The 16,349-nt window shown below is 38.6% G+C and overlaps 1 protein-coding gene across 1 annotated transcript in view; it reads right to left on the reverse strand.

Annotated features, from left to right (window-relative positions):
- Window positions 1-16,349, reverse strand: part of LOC124606230 (acetylcholinesterase-like) — a 176,200-nt gene that overhangs the window by 55,889 nt on the left and 103,962 nt on the right. The gene's annotated exons all lie outside the window — the stretch shown is intronic.

Raw genomic sequence — 16,349 nt, forward strand, 5'->3', positions numbered from 1 at the left:
ATGTCATAAAAATTCCACAATGCATTCACACTGATTTTGAAAATGTTATTGAATGTAGTTCATAGAAACCTAAAAAAGAAATTACAACGAATTTCAGATTGTGACAATCAAACACAGAACTTCAAAATGGAACATAACTGGATGGGATGGTACAGATCTTCGCAAACTTTGGAAATGTAATGCAGATGCTGGTTTCATGTTGACTGTCAATGGATTAAGATATCAGCGTCAAAGGTTCTTGGGAAGATATTTTTTACATTATGGTTGTCGGGATAGCAGTTGAGGGGGTAATAGTGGAATTGTCTGCTAACAACAAACCTTGACATATTCTTGCTGCACTCGCTCATGATGTAGTAGGGGGTAAAAGTGGTTTCAAGTTGCGATGAATTCCAACAACCAAAAGCTGAAACATTAATATCAGCAAGTCAAGATTTGACAGTGTCTGTCAGATGTACGGTCTTAGAACTGTCCTGTAACACCAGTAGCTGTCAATTGTTTCAAATGGTTCATTTGGCTCTAAGCACTATGAGACTTAACACCTGAGATCATCAGTCCCCTATACTTAGAACCACTTAAACCTAATTAACCTAAGGACATCACACACATCCATGCCTGGGGCACAATTAGAACCTGCGACAATAGCAGCAGAGCGGTTCCGGACTGAAGCGCCTAGAACCGCTCGGGCACAGCAGGCGGCTTTTCAATTGGTCCGAGCAGTGCATTGGTCAGATTTGTGAAGTCGTGGTGCATATCTGTACCCTACAGATTAGGTCAAAACACATGCCATAACAAAAATTTGAACAAATTAGTCTAGACATCATTATGTTACAGTAAACGTGTAACAATTTGCCCCATGTACAGAACGTTTGTCGTCTTCTGCTGATAATGCTAATGCATGACCCGTAACCTGATAATCGATGTCAAATAATGGATCTCAAATAATACTGAATCATATGCATATCTCTAACATATAGATATCAAAAGTCACGCTACGCCAAACATTGTAACATATAGGTTCACACACCACTGTGTTACAGTAAGAGGGCAACAATTAGTCCTATGTACAAAACGTTTGTTACCTTCTGCTATACTGCTGGTGGATGATCCAGAACCTGACAGTGGGTGTCACATAACGGACCTCATGTAGTAACAAAGCATAAAAGGTTGTAAGTGCTCCATAAATCACATCTGTCCCATGAAATTGTAACAAACACCCCCATACATCATTACTATTACGTAAAATAGTAACAAATTATCTCCATCATACACCACCACAGTCACAGCAAGCAGTAACAAACCTTACATCCCTGACTAAGCTAACTGAGACTCATTCTGCCAAGTCGGAACTACTTTTAACAAGAAAAATTATTAGTTTGACAGTTATGGCTTGCTGCTGCTACCAAGTGAAGATTTGTTTCAGCAGGCAAACCACTGTGTGACATTATCTCTGGAGGTCATTATCCTGTAGATGACCAAACAATCTATAACCCCATTACTATGACATTATACCATCATATGCAGGTCATTGATACTGACTGCATGAAGACACAGTACAAGGTTGCAGCTACACACTGACTGGGAGTTTTATGTTCAAAGCCACCAAAACGCTTTTCTGATTTTGACAATTCACAGTGATGGTCACTGTCCCGCACAGGGCAACACTTTTTGCACCAGTAGTAATTATAGTATCATCTTTACAATTTTGTGTGGCAGTAGTGATGTATGTAGCATTTTGTCGCAATTTTTCAGTAAACTTGCGTTGTACAGTTCAAAGTGAAATGTAGTCTCCACTGTGTGATTATATTAGCACAATCAGCAGATGAAAAAAAATTGTATGTGAGCCAGTTTGTTACAATTTTGCTGTTACATATCAATGTATGAATCAATTTGTTGCAATTTTAGCCATAAAGGGCTTGTGATATCACACATAGAGCACTGACACATGCACTTGACCTCACAAATATGACAGCTTTTTTCTTGATGAAACAAGTCTGGGCTTGCTGGCACTGGTAAATTTCAACTTAATGACTGTTAAATTTTGCTTTATGTCTGTGAAACTGATATCTCAGTCCATTAATTGTGAGTATCAACGCTGCCATTCGAAATGCACTTAAGATTCTTTGGATCTTGTTCCCGTCATATCCCATTCATTCAGTTGTGAGAGTCTCTGCGTGAATGTGCCATTTTGAAATGCACCTTGGTATTTTTTGATACCCTCATTCATTCTGCTCTATCATGAAGCTCTGTCTGTGAACGACACTACTTTAAATTGTGGATTTGTTTGTTTTGTAGTTATGAACTGATTTTGTTGCTTTTAGTTTTGTAGATGTAATTGAATACATCCATTTCAAATGCACTGTGAGATGTTTTTGACATTTTAATCAGTTCCGTTCCATTTCATAGCAGATTGACTGCACATTCATAGATCCTGTAGCTGACACCCACTGTCATGTTATGGCGCATATACCGTTAGCTTCCTGGTTTACAATGCAATTTTAAAATCCAGTAGCTAATGCACAGTATGAAGTTATGGCATTTACACTGTCGCATTCTGGTTTCTCTACACTATTTCACTTCAGAATACGGCTTTTTTAAAATATTCATTTCTTACATATACTAACGGGCATTATTACTGTACAGCACGCTATATAATACAAATCACATGTAGTATTTATGGCAGCATTGTTATCATTGCCATCTTTATATTACAAACATTTTTTAATTTAAGATAAAGTTGATACCCTAGTATTGGGCCACAGTAATGTAGGCTGATTCTGATATCAGTTTCAGCCAAACTAAGACCAGGTTTTGACAGATTTAGACATGAGAATGATACTGTTTAGCTACCATTGTCTTTGGACAAGGTGTATGTGAACGTTTTGTATCTGGAACATTACAAAGTTATGCTTGCATAGCGCAAAAATATGCAGTTAAAGATATACAACACAATAAAGGTCTCTCCAAAACCACTACTTTCCCCTAAAATGGTGTTTGATCAGTTCTGTTTCTATGCACAGTTAATTTTTTGATCCTTGTTAAGCATAATGTATTTTATAGAAAAATTAAATATGGAAATATTCACTCAACTGTGGTTGTTCCGAAGTACTGTTTGACATGTATGCACATGGCATAAACATGGTGTGTGTTTGTGTGAGAGAGAGGGAGTGGGTGGGTGGCTGAGTGGGTGGGTGTGAGAGGGTGGGTGGGTGGGTGTCTGTGTCTGTTTTGCTGCTGATGAAGGTTACGTCTTTTACATATGGAAATACTCCGTTACACCATTTATACAATTATTTGAAAACTAATTCACATCATTTAAATACCCAGGCCAATAATTTTGGTAATACTACACCCTGGATGACAGGGAGGGGTGGAGGAAAATTCTAGAGAGAGTGGCCAGAAAAATAGTACTGTGTGCTATTAAAAGTTATATACATCATTCGCTAATATAAATTTAAAAGTGATAACCTCTATTGATAAACGCAGTAATGCTCATACGAGGAGCGTTCAATAAATATTGCAATACACTTCTTTTTCAGCCAGTTTCGATTAAAAAATGCGGAATTTGTTGTACAGCATCTTGAAATATTACCAGTTCAGCCTCGATAGTTTCATGAAGCTCTGACAGGTGGCGGCGCTATACGTATCCTTCAAAATAGTAAAACACCACCACAGTTCAAAGTAGTAAACAAGCTACTGTCACTGTTAGCAGCTGTGAACAATGATGTGTTGATGCAGCAACCATTCCTGTTAGGCCCTTTTTGCACCGAAAACCTTCTGTGTAGTGACAATAGCATCTAAAGCACTGCCCTATAAAAGACGTTTCCCGCTTCTTCAGCACAGTCAGCCTTGAACAGTGGCATTTAAATCCTCAGAACAAGCTTCATATCAGCGGTACGACCGGGGCATATAATGACGCCCAGCTTAATTTTTTACGCTGCCGCCACCACACCATCATGATCAGCACACGTACTGCTTTCAGCTGCCGCTCTCGAGACTAGACTTCCTTGATCATCATCTTAGCAGTCCTCCACATTGGGATGAAATGATCAGTCTATTGACTACTGAACACGTATTAAGAGTAAACTAGACAAAGACGAAGTGAATGACATGTAGCAGGAATGTGAATGGCGAGACACAACATCAAAGTTGGGGATCACGAAGTAGTCGACATTAAGGAATTCTGTTAGCAAGGACGACATGTACTAAAGATTAGCGCAGGCAAGGATGGCAGTACTGGCGAAGAGATGTCTCCTGATTCAAACAGTGGCCTTAATGTGAGGAACAGATTTCTGGCAATGTGCGTTTGGAGAACAGCAATGCATGGTATTGAATCACGGACAGTGGGAAAACTGGAACAGAAGACAACTGTAGCCTTGGAGATTTGTACTCCTGGTAAGATTATAACTTAACAACACTTACAATTTGTAATTTTCTAGGCCTTTTTTTGTCACAATCTATATAAGGTTTTGAGTGTGTATATTACAACAAAAGCAATTCACCTTAACACATTATGGCCATGTGTAATGCCTGGTGGCTGATGCACCCTGAATTAGGTAATAGCTTTTACTCGTTTTTATGACAGAATGTAAGTTAAAATACCAGATATATGTTTCAGTTGTTCACCTCTGTTATGCAATTTTCTATTTTTTTGATCGCAAATGGGTCATCAATGAGCTGAAACTAGTAATCAACAAAGGAATTTTATCGGTCTTGAATTAGGATTTTTATGAACATATTTTAATGTGTTATGTAGCACTGCTTGCTTGATAGTACAAATTCGTATAGGTAATTAAAACAATGTGGTTGTAGAAGTAATCAATTTTGGTAGGTATGACGTAATGAAGTACAAATTATAGTTAATTTAGACCCTGCATAGCATGAATGAGCCAAGCGTAGCAGATTAGGGATAATTGACCAGTTCACGTCCCCTTGACTAACCTTTTACGACAGGTATTTCATTCTGTGTTTCTGTGTAAAACGATGCCTTTGCACCACTCACCAATTTTATTGGTTTTAATATGCTTTAATGTGAGGATTCACTTACAGTATAATGTAATTAGGCTACTAGTTAAGGTCGTGTAGGTTGTTCTTGTGAAGATTTGTCAAACACATAAAGTGACAGAGTACCTCTTTCTGTGTAAGATAAGACATCCACCTTGAAATGGTATGTCTAAATAATGCACATATACATGCACTGAAATGCCATGTGCGGTCAGTATACTAATTATTGCTGTACATTTTCATAATTCCATCCATGGAATGGATGGTGTGACTGAGGCTGAGACACTACCACACAGTACACAGCATGAGTGACTAGCTGTTGGCAGAGGTGACAGATGGTTCACCTTACTAGAGAGTATAGAGGACGTGATTATTAAGTAGAAGGAACCGATCACATTCGGAGAATCTGATAGCGCCGATGGGAGACTATATCCACCATTGGGATGAATTACAGAGAATGAGCTTTTACATACCTCCCTAAACTTGTAGAAGTCTGAAGTACCTGGAGCATGGCGAGATCTGCTCCACATATATTGATGAGTACATCAGGTGTTACACAATCAGCACAAGCAACCAGTGAGGTGACAATGATACGACCTGTACCACTATAGCTAACAATTTTGAGAGAAACCATCACATATACTTATATGTATGTTGATTCCTCTGTGCACTAAGTAGAGTCCAAAACAGTCTAGCTTCGATGTCAAACATGTTAAATTTCATTTTAACAGAGTAAACGATATGCCTTTCCTGCACTAATTGTATTGTAACTTTACCAAAGTAGAATGTCTGAAAGAGATGTTACTGTGGTACTGTCAACAGTGTAGATTAAATACTTCACACAAAATTTATCAAATTATAACTAAAATTATTATTTTTCATGAACTCCCCCAGCAATTATGATGTAGATTTCTTTAAAATATTTATAACGAATAATGTTTTATGATGAAATTGTAAGTTATTTTATTATTTTTAGTAATGTTGCCTGGTGTGAAAATTATTACATCTCCAAGTCTAAAAGATGCTTTTAGAACTGTTGTACTAGATAGTGCATTACATTAATTTATTTAATCCATCATAATCATATTTATAATAATGTATCTGCAAAACATCTACACCAAATTTTATGTTATTAAGAAATCATTTGCATTTAATATCTTTGCTTAAGTCTATTTTTACAGTTTTGTATCTTTTTACTCATCAACGTGAATAATTTCCATTTCTGTTGTTATGACTGAAACTCACATTTTGCTCAGAAGATGTAGGTGAGAATAATCTCTTATAACAATTTATTTTAATATTAAACTATTTTCCATCATTCGGATTCTTGACAGTCTAAAGTGATCTATATCTTCTCATTAATTTTCTTGATAACCAATAGTCAATCTTAAACTTATAAATCAGTAAGTTAAAGACACATATGCCTTAAAATATTGTATTACCATACCTGAAGGGCTTGCCACAGTGATGATCAGTTTTCAGTTACAAGAAAAGTCTTCCCAGCATGATGATCAGTTTTCAATTACAATCAAAATGTTTAAATTTTGGGAATTTATGGCAGAGTATTGTGTAAAGACAAGCAAAAAGGCTTCATCATGAGGTTACCCTGACACATTTCATGTAGAAGTTCTTTACTTACTTTTCCTTACGAAATATCTTTATCTTTTGAAAAGTGTTATGATTTTATGTAATAGTTCGTATAGTGCTCTATCGGTCTCCTCCAGAGAACGTTTCAAATCTCTCATGTTCGGGTATTTCATTTTTCGACCATATTTTACTTTCAGTAGATCTAGATAGTTACTTTTGTGAATTCTTTGTGTGTTTCTACCATACTCACTTTCGATTTAGCGATACAAACATTCTGAGCAACCTCTTAACGTGGCCACTGAGGCATTTTTGTTTCCTTGAACTCAGTTTGATGTTAACCAATGGGAAGCCTTCGTCGGTTAGAAACCATGGGGCAGTTTTTTGAAATAGCATTCACCATTCTAGATCAGGGTGCCACACTTGGAGTTATCTTCTCGGCTACGACTTGGGAAGAAGACTGGCTCTGCATGGTGGTGGCTTCTGCTGGTGTGGAGATCCCATATGGATGAAATGAATGGGTGAAATCGTTTCAGCTATAAACCATGATTGAAATGCTACACAAAATGGTTATTTCAGGACTCCTTGCCAATTTCTACACGGCCTACATCTGCTTACCACACGTTGGAGTCACCATATCCTTATACATAGTGAAACAGAAACCCATAGATTAATCAATTTTCACTAAATAGAAGCGGATTATAGTGACAGCCATTACTTTTGAATGCATAATGTTGTAGACACAAAGTTACCATCCTCCCCTGAATTGTGGAACTGTTATTGCTTTGTTTAAAGAGACATTATATCTCGAGTGTTCCGTGCTAAACTAATTTTATTGTTTGCTACATTAAGAATTACTGTGGGCTTTTACATCAGTTACCTTCTTTTTGTAATAGTGTGTATTTACATAAACGATATTGCTTCTGAACTAATCTATCCACAACTAGTCATTTCTATCTAAATAATGAACGACCTCATACCATGCAACATTGCCATGTTACTGGTGCCATTAATTGATTCTAATCTTGTGAATGACACCGTATCACGTTGTGTGCCTACCTTATCGCTGCAACTAGTTGTTTCTGACCATGACCAACGAATATTCTGATGTATCAGGGGACACACAATGAAATAAAGTCTCAAAACATTATTTATAACCACTGTCTTTTTGCGTACTATCAGATTAGTGACCCAGAGAAGTAGATCGATGAGTGCTGTTTCGACAATGACTGTTGGTTAAATGTGCTGTGGAGTGATCTGACATTTTATTGTAATGTTTGATGGAAATTATAATTTATGTTTCAATTTTGATATCTCAGATACTCTCTTAAGCTTAATATTAGTAATTTGATATCCAAGGAACATACTCATGACCACTGCTAGATGCTATAAGTAGTTTGCAAACACTTTCACACTTATTCAGTTCTTAATTACTTTCTTGATGAATCACTAATCACTGCTCAATGTTCAAATGGTAATTAATTAAAACTCTGTTCCAGTGTGTGTGTGTTTGTGAGTGTGTGTGTGTGCCTGCATGTGTGTGAGAGACTACTATTTGTAGATACCATCAGGTGTCAGATTGCTTTTCCAAAGTACTCGTATTATCTGAGGTATAAAGTTTTGTGCTTGCTGTATAGCTTAAAAGTTCAGGGTTTAACTATCACAACTTATGGGGTGTAGTTCAGTCCTTTCTGCACTATATGTACCTTCCCAACTGATGCTTCAAATATAAAACTTGATTTGTTTGTGCTATATTTTCTTTAATAAAACTATTTCGGTTGTGTGAATACCATATTCACCCAATTTTTATTGTGTTGATCATTTATATATGAAATACTCTCTCTTTATTTCATGGGCTTGTAAATAGCTTCTGCCCTTGATTTTCCTCTTTTATTGTAATATTATCTCTTCGTAGATGTTTTCAGTTTGAACTTTTTTAAGCATTTTAGTGACTGCTTGAGCATTATAACCATTATCTACAGCTACGTACTTCGAAATGGCCACTTTTTGTCTTTTCTGCATACTGATTACTAGTTTAAGCAAGAAGTTGATTGGCGAAAGAAAGTGAACCATGTTGTATATTCTATGATGAAATGTGTGCAAATCGGTCTCCTGCAATGCCACAGTTATGTTCATCACTAAGGTTTAGTTTCTAATGGAGAACACGAAGCTTTGTGGGAAATTCATTTGTCTTATTCACATTCCATTTTAAAAATAAAGTGGAACTGAACTGAATGTAAAATCTGTGAACATCACCTACAAGAATCACATGAAAAACTGTGTCGCTAGTGATGAAATCTTTTCGGTTGATAATGGAGAATCGTTATATGAAAACCATTTTCCACCCAACGTGAGAATTTATGGGATTTTTGGTTTGATAGAAGAGCAGGTAGAACTGCAGACGCCAAGCGTTTACAGTATCGAATGCAAATGGGTATTGCACTATATCGGAGAGATGGAGGGATTCACATCAGAACACGTCAGATATGTTCGAATAGGGCAGACAGTCAAGTCCGTGGTAGCAGAGCATAGCTTGAATAAGGGACACATATTCGACTTATAATTAAAGAAGAAGCTATGCAGTGTCTTTGGGTTGTGGGACCAGTTCTTAAAGAGGCGATAGAAATACGTGTACACAACATGGGTTTCAACTCAGCACACAAATGCGAAATAGCTACCGCAACGCTCTGTTCTGAAGAAGGCAGTGTCCGCGGACAGAGTGGACAGACGTAGCGACTCGATGCCTTCATCGTCGCCGCGGTGCGTTTCCCCACCACTAGCTACTCCACACTCCCCATCCAACATCGCAGCACCCTCTTCTGGATTGGCAGCCCACAGATGTGGTCAATCCAGTGGATATATAAATATGCTGCCAGAAGATGATGGCTTTTTTTTTTTCATCAGGCTTCTGACTGGTTTGATGCGGCACGCTGCCAATTCCTCCCCGGTGCTAACCTCTTCATCCCAGAGTATCACAAGCCACCTACGTCCTCAATAATTTGATGGATGTGTTCCCACATCTGTCTTCGTCTACAGTTTTTGCCTTCTACAGCTCCCTCTAGCACCATGGAAGTCAATCCCTCATGTCTTACCAGATGTCCTGTTCATCTTGTCCAATCTACTTATTAGTATTTTCCACATATTCCTTTCCTCTCCCATTCTGCGCAGGATCTCCTCATTCCTTACCGTATCAGTCCACCTAATTTTCAACATTCGTGTGCAGCAACACATCTAAATGCCTCGATTCTCTTCTGTTCCGGAATTCCCACTGTCCATGTTTCACTACCAAACAGTGATGTACTCCAGTCGTACATTCTCAGAAATTTCTTCCTCAAATTAAGGCCGATATTCTATAATAGCAGACTTCTCTTGGCCAGGAATCCTCTGTTTGCCATTGATAGTCTGCTTTTGATGTCCTCCTTGCAACATCCGTCATTGGTTATTTTACTGCATACGTAGACGAATTCATTAACTTCATCTACTTCGTGATTATCAATCCTTATGTTAAGTTTCTCGCTGTTCTCATTTCTACTACTTCTCATTTCTTTCCTTTTTCTTCGATTTACTGTCAATCCATACTCTGTACTCATTAGACTGTTCATTCCATTCAGCAGACCATGTAATGTTTCTTCACTTTTACTCAAGATAGCAATGTCATCAGCGAATCGTATCAATGATATCCCTTCACCTTGAATTTTAATTCCGCTCCTGAGCCAGTCATTTATTTCCATCATTTCTTCCTCGATGTACAGATTGAACAGTAGGAGCGAAAGGCTACAGCCTTGTCCTACACCCTTTTTAATACGAGCACTTCGTTCTTGTTCGCCCACTCTTATTATTCCCTCTTGGCTGTTGCACATATTGTATATGACGCTTCTCCCCCTATACCTCACCCCAACTTTTCTCAGAATTTCAAACATCTTGCACAAATTTTGTCGAACACTTGCTACGAACGTTTCTTGATTTTTCTTTAGTGTTCCTTCCATTATTAACCGCAAGGTCAGAATTGCTTCTCTCGTGCCTTTACCTTTCCTAACGCCAAACTGGTAGTCGTCTAGGGCATTCTCTATTTTCTTTTCCATTCTTCTGTAAGTTATTCTTGTAAGCAACTTAGGTGCTTGAGCTGTTAAGCTGATTGTGCAGTAATTCTCGCTCTTGTCAGCTCTTGCCGTCTTCGGAATTGTATGGATGATATTTTTCCGAAACAAACTGCGTACTGCCTCCTGTCTCGGGTTCTTCGGCCGACGTTCATTGCCGGTGGTGAAATGGCAGTGGAGGGTGAAGTTTCGACAGTGCTGGCGAAACGTCAGTAAAATCATCAGATGAATGTCGGCCGAAGAGCCCGAGACAGAAGCCAATAGGCAGTTTGTCAACAAATGGCTACCAAAGCCTTAACAATTTTGCATTTTTCCGAAAGACAGATGGTATGTCACCAGAATCATACATTCTACACACCAATGTGAATAGCTGTTTTGTTCCCACTTCCCCCAAACGTTTTAGTAATTCTGATGGAATTGCCCTTGGGCCTTATTTCATCTTAAGTCCTCCAAAGCTATTTTAAATTCTGATTCTAATACTGGATCCCATATCTCATTTAAATCGACTCATCTCTCTTCTTCTATCACACCAGACGAATCTTCCCCGTCTAGAGGCTTTCATTTGTTCTCACCTACCCGCTCTCCCCTCTACATTTAACAGTGGAATTTCCGTTGCACACTTAATATTATCACCCTTGCTTTTAATGTCACCGAAGGTTGTTTTGACTTTCCTGTATGCTGAGTATGTCCTTCCGACAGTCATTTCTTCTTCGATGTCTTCACATTTTTCCTGCAGCCATTTCGTCATAGCTTCCCTACACTTCTTATTTATTTTATTTCTCAACGATTTGCATTTCTATATTCCTTAGTTTCCCGGAACATTTTTGTACTTCTTCCTTTCATAGGTCAATTGAAGTATTTCTTCTGTTACCCATGGTTTCTCCGCAGTTACCTTCTTTGTACCTATGTATTCCTTCCCAACTTCTGAGATGGCTCTTTTTAGAATTGTTCATTCCTCTTCTACCGTACTGCCTACTAAGTTATTCCTTATTGCTGTATCTATAGCCTTAGGGATCTTCAATCGTATGCCGCCCGGAGTGGCCGAGCGGTTCTCGGCGCTACAGTCTGGACCCACGCGACCGCTACGGTCGCAGGTTCGAATCCTGCCTCGGGCATGGATGTGTGTGATGTCCTTAGGTTAGTAAGGTTTAAGTAGTTCTAAGTTCTAGGGTACTGATGACCTCAGAAATTAAGTCTCATAGCGCTCAGAGCCATTTGAACCATTTTTGAACTATCTTCAATCGTATGTCGCCCTTCCTTAGTACTTCCGTATCCCATTTCTTTGCATATTGATTCTTCCTGAATAATGTCTTAAACTTCAGCCTACTCTTCGACACTACTATATTGCGATCTGAGTCTACATTTGCTCCTGGGTACAATCCAGTATCAGATTTCGTAATCTCTGTCTGACCATGTTATAATCTAACTGACATCTTCCCATATCACCCCGCCTTTTCCAAATATACCTCCTCCTGTTGTGATTCTTGAACAGAGTATTCTCTATTACTAGCTGAAACGTGTTAAAGAACTCACTTAGTCTTTCTCCTCTCTCATGTCTTGTGCCAAGCCTAAATTTTCCGGTAAACTTTTCTTCCACTTGTTTCCCGTACAAATGCATTCCAGTCTACCATGACTATTAGATTTTCATCCCGTATTACATACTGTATTACCCTTTCAATATCCTCATACATTTTCTCTATCTCTTTATCTTCACCTTGCGACGTCGGCATGTATACCGGAATTATCGTTGTCGGAGTTGGTTTGCTGTCGATTCTGATAAGAGCAACCCTGCCACTGAACTGTTCACAGTAACAGACTCTCTGCCCTATCTTCCTGTTCATAATGAATCCTACCCCCATTATATCATTTCCTGCTGCAGTTGATATTACCCTATACTCATCTAACCTTAAAGCCTTGTTTTCTTTCCACTTCATTGACCGCTACTATATCTAGATTGAACCTCTGAATTTCTCTTTTCAGGTTTTCTATTTTCCGAACCACGTTCAAGCTTCTGACATTCCACACCCCGACACGTAGAACGTTATCCTTTCGTTGATTATTCAATCTTTTTCTCATGGTACCCTCCCACTAGGCAGTCCCCTCCTCATGATCCAAATGGGGGACTGTTCCGGAATGTGTTGCCAGTGGAGAGAACGTCAAGACACTTCTTCAATTACAGGCTATATGTCCTGTGGATACAAGTTACGTGTCTTTCATGAAGTGGTTTCCATTGCCTTCTGCATCTTCATGTCGCTCATCATTGCTGATTCTTCCGCCTTTAGGGGCAGTTTCCCACCCCTACGACAAGAGAGCGCCCTGAACCTCTGTTCGCTCCTCCGGATTCCTTGAAAAGGCCGCTGGCAGAATGAGGATGGCTTCTTACGTCAGAAGTCTTCAGCCGCCAATGCAGATTATTAATCAAAACTTAAGAAAAGACGGGATTCGAACTCGGGACCGAAGACGTATTGATTATGAATTAAAAACGTTACCCCAGACCACTTGTGCATGATGGGTGAAAGAGTGCTTGATACCTTCCTACATGATCACGGCACAATTTGGCTGATAGCCCAACCATATGCCGAGAAGGCCTCCAGTAACATTTGTCTTCACTGTGACTTCAAGAGTTCTGTGTATTTCAAGAATTATGAAGACATGGATTGATAGGCTCAGCCCCACCTGGTGGAAAACCAACTTAGCAGCTCACCACTCTTACATGTGTTGTATGCTGCTGTTATTTTACATGTGATGAAAGAGATCTTACACTATAATTTTTGACTTTTGACAACTAATGACTAATCAATGATAAGATTAAGAATTTTAATTTTTTTATATTTTTGAAAAGCGTTACTCACTTACCTAGAGACTTATATCAATGATTTATTTCCATTTATAGCCACTAATGTTACAATTAAATGACTGAAATTTGTGACAATTTACTACTGGTACTATTAAAAACAAGTATTTAAGTATACATTTGCAGCATCTCTCATGATAATGTTGCTATTGTTCTGGTTTGACGTTGTTCTCCATGCTAGTCTATTGTGTGCAATATTCTTCATCTCGCAGTCTACATGCCTGCTTACAATATTCAATCCTTGGTCTCCTTCTGTAAGTTTTACCCCATACGCTTCGTTCCATTACCAAACAAAAAATTCTTTGATGCCTAAGCTGTGGCCTTCTTCTACACGAGTTATGTCCTACACTTCTTTCTTCCAAATTCTCTTCAGTATATCCTCCTTAGCTATTGGATCCACCCATCTAAACTGCAGCGTTCTTTTACAGCACTGTAATTCAGAACCTTCTGTTCTCTTCTTGTCGGAATGACCTTTCGTTCATGTTTACATTCGTACAAGACCTCGCTCCAGAAAAAACCTCCAGTAAAGACTTCCTAGCTTCCTCATATGTGTTAGATGTGAACAAATTTCTCCCACTCAGAGATGCTTTTTCTTGTTAATTCCAGTCTGCATTTTATAATTTCCGTACATTTGCAATCATTAGTTTTCTGCAGCCCAAAAATAAAACTCATCTACTAATTTAATTGTCTCATTTCCCAAACTAATTCCCTCAACGCTACTAGCTCTACTTCGACTACATTCCATTAGCAAGATTTATTTTTAGTGATGTTCATCTTATAACATTTTTTCAAGGAATTGTTCATTCCATTCTAAGGCCTTAGCCTTTGCTGACAGAATTACATTATAATTGGCGAACGGTTAAGTTTTTATTTATTCTCAATTAACATTAATTCCTTCCCAAATATCTCATGGTTTCCTTCACGGCTAGCTTAGTGAATAGATGGAGTAACGTTTCGGATTGGCTACAACACTGTATCACTCCCCTCTTGTAACTACTGTCTGATTTCCGCACAAGTAGCAAATAGCACAAGTAGCAAATACCCTTTGAGCAAAGTTATTTAATCCCTGCCATCTTCAGAACTTCAAAGAGTGTACTCCGGTAAACAATGTCGAAAACTGTCTACATTTTCAAATTCTATAAACATCGGTTTGCTTTTCATCGACTTATTACACGTAGAATTTGTTTGTTTGTTGTTGCTTTGGCGTGCAAAACAGTTGAGGACATAAGCGCCGGTAGACGTAGTGTGATTACTGCCTCCGGTGTTTCTACATTTTTCCTGATCTACTCCAAGATCTGACTCTACTGGTTTCTTCATTCTTCTGTAAATTATTCCTGTTAATATTTTACAAACACGACTTATTAAACTGATTGTCAGTAGTATTCACACCTGTCAGCACCTGTCTTTAGTGGAATTGGAATTCTTACATTTTTTCTGAAGTGTGAGGGTATTGCGCCTGCCCCCTATGTCTTACACACAAATTGGAATTTTTTCGACGTGGCTGGCTGTCCCAATGGATCCGTAATTCAGAGGGTACCTTGTCTACGTCAGGTGCACTGTTTTTAGAGTTATGTCCTTCAGTGCTCGGCTGATATTTTGTTGTTGACAAATGTCATGTGTCAAGTCTCCAGCTACCTCTTCTGTACTTTAAAATTCGTCCTCAAGCTCGTTCTCTTACACAGACCTTCTATGTATTCCTTTCATCGAACGACTTTACCTTCTTTGCTTAGTAATTGTTTGCCGTCTGAGCACTTGTTTTTCATTCAGTAGCTTCCCTATTAGATAACGATCCTTGTATTTTCCTATTCGTCCCCTAATTAAACTTCAACTTGTCGTCTACCAATCCACACAGGGCTATTTTGCAGTGTCTGCCAGTAACACTGTCTATGCACCTGTAGTCCCTTTCGCCAACTCCATTTGCTTTATCTCTAATTTTTGACTTTTCGTCGGTTACATTCAGTCTCTCCTGAGTTATCCAAGTTATTAAATTAGTACTTGTCTTTTTATCGATGCAATTCTCTGCTTCTTTCCTATTTCATTCCTCAGAGCTACCCATTAGAATTCAGTAGTACTCTTATCAACAGTTTCAGTTCAACGCGGACAAACGCTCCCTTTGAAACTCACAAGAACCCTTCATTCCTTCAATTTATCCATCTCCTTAGTTTCTCACCTTTTTGCAATTTCTTCAGTTTTAATCTGCAGGTCATAAACAATAAATTGTGGTCAGAGTCCACATCCTGGAAATGTCTTACACGTTCAAATCTGGTTTTGTGATTTTCGCGTAATCATTATGTCATCAATCTTAAATCTTGCAGTGTAGCAGAGACCATCCACGTATATAACCTCGCTACACGAATCTGTAAGCAAGTATTAGTGATGACTGAAGTACGCTCTGTGTAAAATTCTACAAAGTGGCTTCCTCTTTCACTCTTTTTCCCCAGTCCATGTTCTCCGAATACCTTTTCCTTCTCTTCCTTTTACTACTACCGAATTGAAGCCGTCCACCAAAATTAAATTTTCATGTCTTGTAACTATCTGAATAATATCATTTGTCTTATCATGCATTCCTTTAGTTTCTTCATCTGCGGACCTAGTTGGAATACAAACCTGTACCACTGTGATGAGTTTATCTTGGCTACAATAACGGGTTCACAAGGCTCTTCGTAGCAATGTACCTGTATTCCTACTTTTTTTAATTAAGGTTTAGGGCTAATACTGCGTTACCCCCCCTCCAGTTTTGTGTTGATGATCCAATGCTCACCAAACCTATCCCGTTCTTTATTCCCCGCTCAAATTAAAGGATCTAACACTCC

This window comes from Schistocerca americana, chromosome 3 (assembly GCF_021461395.2).
Source record: "Schistocerca americana isolate TAMUIC-IGC-003095 chromosome 3, iqSchAmer2.1, whole genome shotgun sequence".
NCBI lineage: Eukaryota > Metazoa > Arthropoda > Insecta > Orthoptera > Acrididae > Schistocerca > Schistocerca americana.